Genomic DNA, 6659 nt, shown 5'->3' on the forward strand with positions numbered 1-6659 from the left:
GGCTGCTGGGGGGTTCAGGTGCGACAGGGTTGAGGGGAAACCCCTGCCCCGGGAGGGTGGTGCAGCCCCAGCAGAAAAGGATGGGAAGGAAGGCAGCTGGGTTCGTGGGCAGGTCTGGAGAGGTGATCCAGCAGACTGAATTGCCCTCCCAAGCACTTCACTGCAAAACCCAGCAAAATTCACCTGCACACTTTAAGCTAGGCGCAAATCTCATATGTTTAATTTAGCGAGAATGAAAGCAAAAGTGCGTAGCACAGAGGTTGGAAAACATCTCTCCACAAACAGAACAGAAAAGAACATTTCCATCACCCTGTCCAAGAGCTGGGCACTACTCTCCAGCTGCGGAGCCACGTGCATACCCACACTGCCATGCTCAGACAAACCTCATGCAAAAGGAAAGCTGCAAAAGAGAAGCAGAAAGGAAAAAAACCCAAAACTCTCTTTGCAGGGGCCCAGCAGAAAAGGGAAGGGCCTGTTGGTTGCACCAAGTCCGCCCTGCCTGGGAAAAACAAAACCAGCTCCACCCCAGAAAATGTGCGAGCAAGTCCCCCCAACCCGGGCTGTAAGCAGAGGTCACTCCAGCCCCCAGATCCACGTGGCAGCTCCAAGGCAGGCAGGTACCTGAATCCCATGGCTCAGCAAAGCAAGCATTTCCTATTAAAATCAGCTAAACTTCAGAGCTGTGCCAGCACCTACGCAGGCAGCACCAACCACGCCTGAATTAGGGTTCAGCCCTGTGGTTGGGGGACAGGAGTGGTGGAAGGGACCAGCTCCAGCACCCCTCGCCCAGCCGGTTCTTCCCAGCAGCCCCCTGTCCTGGCATGAGACCCATCGGCAGAAACGGCCACAGGGACATCTCTATCACCTTGCAAATTGTCTGGCAGCTGCTGCCCCTTGCTGCCTGCAGCTCCTGCTTCCCTATGAGCATTTAAAAAAAAAAAAGCTTCATTGGGTCTGGCTAGAAATATCCCAGTGAGGAAAAAAAAAAAAAAAAAAAGCCTTCCCGAGGTCTGAGATACATTTTCTTTGGCTGGTCTACACTTGCAAAGTTGCATCCCTTTACTTAGCTATGCTGATACGGGGCTTGAGCTGGCTACACCACCATGTGCCCTGTCTTGGGCAGGTTTACATAGCATCTGGCATCTGTAACTGGGGTCCTCAAAGGGAAACAGGCTGAAAAAAAAAACCGAGGATGCATCCCATGCGCTGGCAACACTGGGTCTGCACAATGGCAGGTTTGCGTGATTAACTGAGCAACTACAGCCAGAGAAAAAAACTACTTAATCCAACTTCTAAACGCTGCCTATTCCAACACAAAGATTCAGACTAGCACATGGAATCTTAAAAAAAAACAAAAAAAAAAAACAACAAAAAAACAAACTGTTATTTCCATGAGAAGGCACTTTCAGAAGAGAAGCAAAGTCCTCATCGGTGGCTCAAATCCAGCGCACGCTCACTGAAGCAGCTTTGAACCGTCTCCCTCTGAGCCAGGCAATCTGCATGCGATTAGCCCTGCTTGCTGCTGCCGCAAGCTGCTGCCGCCAAATTAAATTCCAGGCCCTCAAACAGCAAACTCAAAACAAACAAACAGAGAGGCCCAGATCAGAAAAAGGCTGAGATGCCCCCTGCCAGGAACCCCCCACCCTGCTGCGGGACAGGATGGGCAGACAGGAGCTCTCCTGGGCTAAGTGAGCAGCATCCCAGAGAAGTGGCTCTGCCAGGGGCAGACCCAAATTGCAAGGCAGCCCTCAGCCCCTCTGCCCCATCCTACCCCACCCCACCATGTCGGCTGCACCTGGATCCCAGTGCTGCCCTGGGGCTGGGGTGTGCTTCCCAGACAGCATGGACAAGTGCTGGGTGCCAGGTGGGGCGGAGGTGCGTCTGTCTGGCCAAAACTGAGCTAGGGCTTGTGCACCCCCAAAAGCATGGGCTGCCACTGCCGGCAGGGAGCGTGCGGAGTGAGCACAGAAGCGGGGCACTGCACGCCCAGGGAAATGGCTGCTAAACCCTGCTGCCCCTGAGCATAGGGATTTGCAGAAACCCATCCTGTGAAGTCTTTACATGTCTGTTTCCAGACAGTACAACATGTTTGCAGGTCGAGTGACACCCCAGCCTGGGGACCAGCAGTAGGAGAGGTGACAAGAGCAGCCCTCTTTCAGACAAACATCTGCAGAGACTTGGGCACTGCCCCGAGCTCTAGCAGCTGAGCTGCAGCGGGGAGGCAGCTGGAAAGGCTGTTTGCCCTAACCCAGTGTCACCTGCAGCTGCGGCCACTGCTTGCCTGCCTGGAGGTGCTAATCCACATCTGGCTCACCAACCACCTTTCTTTGCAGACAGGGGCTCTAGGCACTCATTTGCACAAAGGAAAAACCCTGTCCTGGTGGGGACAGGCTGAGCAGTGAGACCTTCTCCAGCGCAGAGACACAAGGATGAGCTGGACACCAACACTCCTTCATCCACCCCTCCTGGCTGGCAGAGAAGGGTGTGCAGGAGGGAGGGAGGCGAGCAGGAGCTGCAGGACGCTGTCTGGAGAAGAAGGTCCATCGGTGAGGAGGGAAGTGAGCAGTGGAGTCCAACAGCCCAGCACCTCAGGCTTGCTCATGAGGCCACCAGACCCAGAGCACCTCCCTGCAGAGGACCATGCACCCCTACCATGCTACCCTTTGTGGTGGAGGGGCCCTCAGCACAGCAACAATGTCCTCCATCTGCTGAGCGAAGTCAGATTAAGGAGCTCCACTCCGGAGGAAGGAAGAAAGTTCAGAGCTTAACCAAATTCTGCATCCAAGTGCAGTTTGGGAAGCTGCAGGCGTCTGTCTCTTTCCAAACACAACCTTGGCCCAATTTCCAAAGAAACTAGATGTTGCTTCAGATCCACACTGGCAGAGAAACAAGCACATTATAAAACACTAGATGCACGAGATGGAAAACTTTCCATTTCTCCCCAGCACATCCCATCTCTTGTGCTGTGTCGCTGAAACAGCTGGTTGCCTTTCAGAGTTAGTTTGCAAGCCCAATTAATAGTCTTTGACCTTCACTTTGATCGGATAAGAGGATACTAGGGATGCTCTCACCACAGAGGCTGCTCCCTGCCCACCAAAAAAGCCTGTGTTTCAGAGGTACGACGTGCTCCCGACCACGAGCATCTGTGGAGCTGTTGGTGGTGTTGCCAGGATCATGCATCTGCTCCCTGCCAAACATCTTAAACATTTTTGGAGAAGTTTAACACAGTTTCTCAACCTCTATTTTGAGTCCAAGAAAGACTAACTTTGAGCAAACTGCTCCACGTGTTAGCTCCCCCTCCCCCAGCCCTCTCCATGCTCTCCTCTTTGAGTTTCTGTTTTACTTTTTCGAAACACAGCAGCGGAGGGACACAGCACAGCTATGAGCAAAGTAATGCCTGTAGTGCCCAGGTTAGGGGTGTGGCGGGGGCAGGGGGGGGCAGAAGGGAGCAGAGATAGTGGCTGTATTGGAAAGGTCAAAAAAACCAACAAAAATAAAGCAAAGCAGACAATAGCAAGTTCACATGAGATGAGGGGAAGATGCTGTGTGTAAAGCAAATGCTTTTTCCACTGCTTGTTATCGTAAATGCCCCCACAGATGCGGCCAGTTTCTGGGACAGAAACCTGCCACAGGGAGTCAAGAGCCCATGGGCAACATGACGGGAATCAGACCCCAGGCATGCCAAACCTAGCAAACCCCTCCAGCACGGTCACAACCAGAAGTCTTCTTAAAAAACGGTGTTTTCAGCACCTCTTAGGTTTTTACTCTTTCACCCCAAATTACACTCTGCGAGGATTCTGCCAGTGCTAAAGCATCCTCTGCCCCTGCCCACACAGTGTCCACATATACAGAGGACCTCAAACAAGATTATTTGTGAATTCACTGACCTCTCAGGCAGCACATAAGCTCTAAACCATCTGTAATACAGGCACCAAGCATCACCACCAATTTGACAGGCTACTTCTCTCTCCTCCAAACAAACCTCAAAGCATCAGCATGCCCTCAGCACTTCCACACCTACAGTTTAGAGCAACTGCTTGCACTAACTGCACAGGCATCAGAAGTGGTACATGAAGAGAAAGCCCATGACAGGTCTTCTGCCCTCCAACTGAGCAATAGCTGCTCACCCACAAGCCGGCCAAAGGAACTTCTTTCTCTCAACCCTTGTGTTTTTAAACATGCCTCGCTAGCAGTGGGAAGCATCAGTTTCTATCCAGGAATCTGTCACCTCAAAGAAACAGTTATTTTTCTTGCACACCCAAGATCTCCCAGCAAATAGTCATTTGGAAACTGTATTCCTTTGTAAACATTAGTGAAAATTAGTGCATCTGTAGTGCTCTGTGCTTTGGACAGTTTACTGGTTCATATATTAACCTAGATTTTTTTTGTTTTGTCAATATCCCTTAATTATTAGGGTTTGAGGTTGTCAGTCTTCTGAACTTAAACCTGGAGGTGAAAAGCTATTGAGCCAGACACCTGACTGTAACACGTTCAGTGCACTTGGGTTGTCTTTGCCATGAGAAGCTCACGGAAGAAAGGGTAAGAACGCATCTCTTCAGTCTGGCATCCCTTACCAGCCGCACCTGCTATCTAAATGAGGGTCAAAAATGGCTAAGGAGACATCTGCATTCTAAAATAACCTCTATAAACAACATGTGCTCTCGATCAGGCAGGACTTGAAAATGACATCCCTGAAATACAGATAAGCCCGTCCACGAGATTCTGCTTTGCAGACTTCTGGCACCAAAAGTAAGATGAGCTCTTTTGGAGAGGGATCTGTGTACCAAAGAACATGCCCCCTTCAGCACACCCTCCTAAAAACAGCAGGCACATAACTATCCCATCACCAAACCTAAAAGATGTCATGGAAAATGCAGAAGAAAAGCACTTGGCTGTTTTGAAAGCACTTAGGCCAACATATATACTACTTCTATAGAACAACTTTTAAACTTTAAAAAAAAAAAAAAAAAACCCAACAAACAATATTGTTCTACAGGACCTAAAGAACGTCACAGTTCGGGGAATGGGCACCTGCAGGATATATCTGGATTTACTTGCTTTTGGGCTTCTCAGAGTTTGAAATTTCACTGCAGTAAGCAGGCTCTGCTTCTCAAGACTTCATTTAAGATACTCATTGGTACACAGCTCTAAACTGGAACATAAAGACAAAGTGCTTATATTACCTTGTATTAGAGAATTTCATAGCTGTTAAGGACTTTTTATTAAAAGCTCAATTATGGTATTATTTCTCCTACCCGATTTATGTGTTTAAATTATAAATAAAGGCTAGTGAACCATAAAAGCATTTTAAATTTGTCAGCTTCTTGTAGAGATTAAACCTCATTCAGCTAATGCATTTGCTGTAGAGCCAGACAGCAGGGATTGTAAACTACTCTCTCTAAACATCACTAGAAAGAAACCTCTGGGCTTCTGAAAGGCGTACCTGACTATTTGACCATTCAAACAGCCCAAGCAACTCAGTCACACATATCCCATTCATCACATGCTTCCAGACGACGAATGGGAGGAGGGGGGCAGGAATAAAAAAAAAAAGAAAAAGTATGAGGTGCGTTTACATACATTTAAGTTTATGCTGAGGGAGATGGGCTGCTAGAGGTACCTGTTCCCATCAGAGCACTTCTCCACAGCTTTGGAAAGGTGGGAATCACAGGAAGATCCTTGCTAGTTCCTGCTTGTTACGTTCATACCAATAAGGAGTTTTGTCCACAAAAACAAAAGCGTTTTTGTTTGTTTGTTTGTTTGTTTTATTTCTGGGTGGGTGAATTGTCAGAAATGCCTGCAGAGTGTGCACCTGTCCATCCTCCACACTGGCCTTAGAGATACCTGAGACATTGATCAGGGCAGACTCATCTCTGAACAGCATCTGAGGCACAACATGATTGTTTTACAAATGCTGTTTGCTACCAAAACCTGGAAAAAGCAGGAAAAAAATCAATACCCATCAGCTTTCTCACCTACATGCTGGCTACAAACCTTGAAGCCGTGATGGTGCCAGCGTGCATCTGACTGCACCACCCCAAAAGTACTAAAGGTAATACAGCTAGAAACCATTTGCCTACTGTGTTTAAAGAGATATTTTCTACATGGCCCTGTAGCTCTCTCAATATCTGTAAGCACCTCCAGTAGCCTCATTTGACCTTTGAAGGATTCTGTAAATTGCACTGAAGATGTTACAAAGATGGTATAAAATATTTTAATTCATCCTTCAGCAACTAACTCTGATAACGCTTAGAATCTTGGGGACACTAAGAGCATTTCTCTAAACTCCAGGCATTTCAAAAGCACATGACTCACTCCTGAGAGAATCGGGGTAAGTGGAGACCATTTAAAGCAAAGCCATATTCATAAAAGTCTCCCACATCCACTCCATGAGGTCAGGCTTGCACAGCCACTTTCAACTTAAAGTGATCTAGGGGAAAAAAAGTGAAAGATATGAATCAAAAACAACAACAACAACAAAACATAGCACAGTTCCTTTTAGTGACCTCAAAACCGCCTTCCTAAAATAACTAACCAGTTACTTGTTATTCAGACGCATTGATCCATAAACAGCTGACCAGCTAGTGCAGAGAGAAACTACGAATTTCTGTGTCGGTTTCGTAAACTGAAAACCACAGGTAGCTTCTCGAAAGTCTCTT

Source organism: Pterocles gutturalis, unplaced genomic scaffold, assembly GCF_000699245.1.
Source record: "Pterocles gutturalis isolate BGI_N339 unplaced genomic scaffold, ASM69924v1 scaffold31077, whole genome shotgun sequence".
Taxonomy (NCBI): domain Eukaryota; kingdom Metazoa; phylum Chordata; class Aves; order Pterocliformes; family Pteroclidae; genus Pterocles; species Pterocles gutturalis.